The sequence below is a fragment of the Nyctibius grandis genome, chromosome 10 (assembly GCF_013368605.1).
Source record: "Nyctibius grandis isolate bNycGra1 chromosome 10, bNycGra1.pri, whole genome shotgun sequence".
In the NCBI taxonomy this organism is placed as follows: Eukaryota; Metazoa; Chordata; class Aves; order Nyctibiiformes; family Nyctibiidae; genus Nyctibius; species Nyctibius grandis.
The window spans coordinates 29,846,497-29,851,621 of record NC_090667.1 but is presented as its reverse complement, the minus strand read 5'-3'; positions in this window follow the sequence as shown (position 1 = coordinate 29,851,621).

Genomic DNA, 5,125 nt, shown 5'->3' with positions numbered 1-5,125 from the left:
TAGTTTATTTTCTATATTTTTTATAGTTTCTACAGTTTGTTCTCACCTTATGTTTTGTATGGAGAAATTTTAATGGAATCTGGAGGGTTGGTAAAGTCCTTAAAAAGGGTGGACAGATTTCACAGAGCAGGAAGCAGCTAAACTTTAAAAAAGTCATCAATCATTTATTCCTCCCTCACATAAATTTTTGAGGGTGGTGTTCAATACTCTGATACAGAACTAGAAGAGCTCCTGGCATAGTTTGGAGTGTGACTGCATTGATGTAAGGGCATAAAGGCCAGCTGGGAATGTCTCTGCATTACAGAAGTATTTTTCAAAGAGATTTTAAGTAAAAAATACTCATCCTTCTACATATCTATATAAATTTATATATATATGCTATATTAATGTGTATTTACTTTCCCTAGCTGCATGCTTGGCGGTGTGGCCAGCCCCAGGCCAGCCCATATGGCTCCAGGCAGGCTGAGATGCTCTGGCTCCACAGGTATGGCTTTCACCTGAACCCCGCTACTCCCAGGTTACAAAGGGAGTGAGAAAGTTGAGCCCTAATGAACAGACCCGCTGCTTCTCAGTGTAGCAACATAAGCAGCATCTACTTCTACAGCTGTGTTTGATGCTATTTTCTCCTCCAGTATTTCATGTGTTTCATGTTTATAGCCTGACTGACCAGGATGGGCTCTGAGCATCCACCAGCCATCAGTGCAAGAGGGAAACTGAACCTTTAAGTTAGCACAAATTCCCATCAGGAGAACCTCTAATTCTTCCCTAATCAAGCTTGGCAGATGAAGCTGAATGAAAACCATGTTGTGTTCCATCCAGCATTTCAAGGGGTCTTTGCTAAATGAGAAATAAGTACTTTAATCTGTGTAAGGAGATATTTTAAGCACAAAACTGTGTCTGGGAAGTCAAATCCTTTATGCATCCCTCAGGCACATGAAAAGATCCCCCCTGGCAGTGCAGGAGAATACCAAAATCTCCTATAGCAACTGGCCGCTAGCAACGGTAACAAACAGTCTATTGTCCGATTATTTCAACTTTCTGAATTATTCTGTGAGAGGCAGAGCGAGCTGGAGGCTGACTGTGCACGAGGTTCAGATTTTGCACCCTAAAGGGCTCAAGCCTCAGCTTGGCTGGAGACAGAGAAGATCATGGGCTTGATACCTTTGTGCCTCAGTTTCCCTTCCCCAAAAGAGGAATAGTGTTTCGTTTCCTTTCTCACTCCCATACGGGACGCAGAAGTCCAGGGAAGTGGATAAACCAGGGGCCCTACATGAGTCAAAATTATTGCTTGTACGTATTTGTGCTGTATTTGCAAGGAATCCTGTTGGCTTAAGTAGGAATAAAAAGTTGGACAGATATTTTCTGGCATCTTGAGTGAACAGACTTAATATTTCAGTTGTTTTTACGTTTCAAAATAAAAAAAGTGAGGTTCTTACCACTAAAAGGGGCTCACAAAGTCAGGCAGCTTCATGAGATGAGGTTTTTGGGCCACTGCATTAGAGCTAACAGAGATTACAGCTACGCTTTTGCCATGCAATTACTGGAGCACCCACCCCTGCTGGAGACCCATGTGAAAATGAAGCAGATCCAAGCGTTTCTGCAGATTGTGAATGGCCAGTTCTCTTCACTCCACACCTCTCTGAGGATTATCAGTGTGGGGAATTATCAATCAAAGTTCACCTTTTGAAGGAAAAACCTCCTACCACCCTCAAACTTACTATTACCCTTCCCCATTTACTGCATTTCTCCTTCTGTTTGGATTCTCTGCTTGGGTTTCCCTCTGGTGCTGCCTAAAAGCAGAGAGGACCCGTCTCCCTGTGCTTCTCGGGGACCTCCCTCCTACCAGCCAGGGGAGAGGCTTGAAAATCCCCATAAAGTGCTCAAGGAACTGCTTTTGTACAATAAAAAGATTACAGTCGAAGCAGATAACCTTTTTACTTGGTACCTGTGATGCACATTACATACCGCCTCTGGCAACATCATGAGCTGCTGCTTGTAAGGGAGGTTTAGTCCACAAAAAAATAATGGATTTCATCCGCTCTGGTGCCCGGAGGCGAATGGACCATCCACCTTAATAGAAATTAGATCTATAAGGCCCTTGAAACACCTGGCTTGGTTTACACTCAAATGCCACCAAAATAGTCATATTTAATTGGGAAACTGTCAACACAAATGTCAAAATGCCTTACCGTAAGAAACAAGGGCAATTTACTTTAAAATTAACTGCTCAATTGGTTTTCATCTCAAAAGCAATGCGCTGACTCCATCATGACAAGCTTGCTCGTTTTTCATCTGTGTTGTCTTATTATGCAGGATCCCATCAAATGATACCTTTTTCTCTCCCCACAGCGAAGCCCAGGAAAAAAAACAATCCTCTTGTATGCTAGCATTTTACATGTAGAACTTGCCCAAAAGCCAGAAAGCCAGAATAATATAGGACTGATGAATAATACATAGCCAAAATGGATGGGTCATATATAATCTGTTGGGTTATAAATCTCAGCTTTACAGCTCTTCTTTATAATAATCCTTTCTATTTTGTTCGTTTTGTCTGACAAGGTTAAAAATAATCTTGTAACCCCAAAATAGCATTTTATTCCCATCGGTTACTCCTCCGCTCTCAGCGGGTGCTGAGTGGTGCCACCGGTGAGGTTGGCTGTGTGTGTGGAGGCATTTATTCTGCTTCTCAAGAAAAATGCAAAACGCTGACAACTCCGCGACTGCTGACAGCCGTGCAGGGTGTGAGAGGCATAGTCAGGTCATTCGCGTTTGCTGCTGCCACTTTCTTTCTCAAGCCCACACGATGGGTTTGATCTTGCCTCCAACACACTCTGCCATACGCGCAACTTGCGATTTGACCCCAGGATGGACTTTACAAACCAGAGAATAAAATATCCTGCCCAAAGCATCCTTTTGAGACCGAAGGATGAGGGATGTAATGTTTGGATATCTGGATTAATGGTATCCCACTGTCAAGGAAGAGCAAGCATGGGGAAGGAGTCCACAGGCTTTCCTTGGAGAAAGTGGACATCGATGAGAAATGGTGTTTTGAAATGAAGAGTGAAAACCATTTTAACTAAAACAAGATGGAGCTGATATGAAAATCCAGCTGCAGAAAACCTGCTGAGCAAACCTGGTTCACAGGAGAGCGAAACCATGAGGCGCTCAGGCTACATCAGGCGTATCACTGTGTTTTAGAATCAAATACTTTGCCTTTTGGAGTAAATATTGGGGAGGAGGGTCTGAGTTTTAATTTAAAAGCCCTTAATTTTCTGCCAAAGGAAGAAGTTCTTTTGTTTTTAGTAAAACATCCAGTTTTGATAGAACACACTTACCAACTTAGCTCCAGCTTCTGAACCAGAACATTCTGAGAAGGCAAAGCTGGTCCCAGCAGAACACACAGCTGCCACAGGCTCCCATCACCACCACTGCCGCGTCTGCACCATTGGATGCTGCCTGAGAGAGGATCGGTGAAGGAACCCAAGGCAAGAGGCTAACACGTGCCTTTTTTCCTACTGCGCTGTCAAAAGCAGAGCGCCAAATATACCAACAGCAACCCCCTCTGCCCCAGGAGCCTTGTCATTCTCATAAAACCACTTAAGCATGTTATAGCAATGTCAGTGTCTTCAGAGATGGGCAACGTCTTGCTATATGTAATATTTCAGAGTAGAAAACTATTATAATACAGCACATGCCGTCACAGCTGGAGGTCAACTTGTGTAACATATGCTAGGGTTATTGCTAAGCTTTCTTATGATGCATAATCTGATATGTAAAAAAAGGTAACATATTGAAAAAAAAAAAGCCAGTGCTCTCTTCTGGCCTCTTCCTTGAGGATGAAAAGAAAAATGCAGAAAGTGCAGAAGAAAATTACTTCAAGCGAATGACCTGATCTCAGAAGAATTCAGGTGCTTGTGTTCTCCATCACCTTTAAAAACGCCAGAGGAAATCTGATAAGAAGAAGAATGAGATTATTGTAATTTGACGGTAAATTGACAGCTGACCCCAGCCCATCTCTCTTTGAAGTCAATGGAGAGATGGCAATTTCATTAAGTCAAATGACAGTTTCATGAAGTCCTAGTGAAAGACTAATACACGTTGCTTGTTCACCCCTGTTTTAAACCGTAGGATGGATCACAGCTCTGTAAGTGATTCACAGCATGTTGGAGGATGTGTTCCTGAGACAGGTACGGAGGTACCGCATAACTCATAGTGACATATCGCTTCCTTGATGGGCTGCTACTTTGGCTTTTTTTCACTATTAAATCACTCTATCAGAATATGGCTCTTACGGGCATATATAATCTAAATGAGCCATTATTGCAGCGAGGGTTGCGCTGGGAAGCGAAGGAACTTTCTGCTGGCTGCCTAAGGGGGTGCTCGTGGAAGCTGCATTTATCCAGCACCTAGTAATGCTTTTAAATTCACCAAGAAACTTGGACCGGGCTTATTTTACCACACATCCAATCCATACAAGGTTAAATGTTCCTGATGATTGCAATTGCATGTGTAGCTCATCATATTTTCATCTGGAGGGATGATGTGGGGTAACAGGCTTTGAGTGATACTGCACCGAGGCACCTGCCACCTGAAAACCATTCGGTGAAGCCTGTAACTGGGTCTTCTTCATTACTTTGTGGAGTCTGGTCTTGGTGGCTTCTCCACACAGCTACAATGAGATCATACCAGGACAATACACTATTATATTTGAAGGGAGAATAAATGAAAAAAAAAAAAGCTCTTAATCACAAATAACTATTTCCCATAATTGATTACATCCATTTTGACCCTTATATAATAGGGCTCCTAATCTGCAGTGTGAGTAAAATAAGCAGGAGATTAAAATAAAGAGATAGGCAAGCAAAAAGGTGAAGAAGACAGAGAAACTCATTTTTTGAGTTTTATCTCCAATGTGCAGAAATCAGGATTTGAGAAAACATTCCTGAATAGTGCTGGGAGAAGAGGCAGCATTATATTGCTCTGATATGAAAGGAAAAATGCTTCTGGAGTCCAGGGCCAGTTGCACCTTAGAGTTGGGACTTAGACATGTTTTTAAGGCTGCCTGTTTCAACATAGCCCATTCATTGAAGATTTTGAACAAGCCAAGAGCTAAGACCTGAATTTC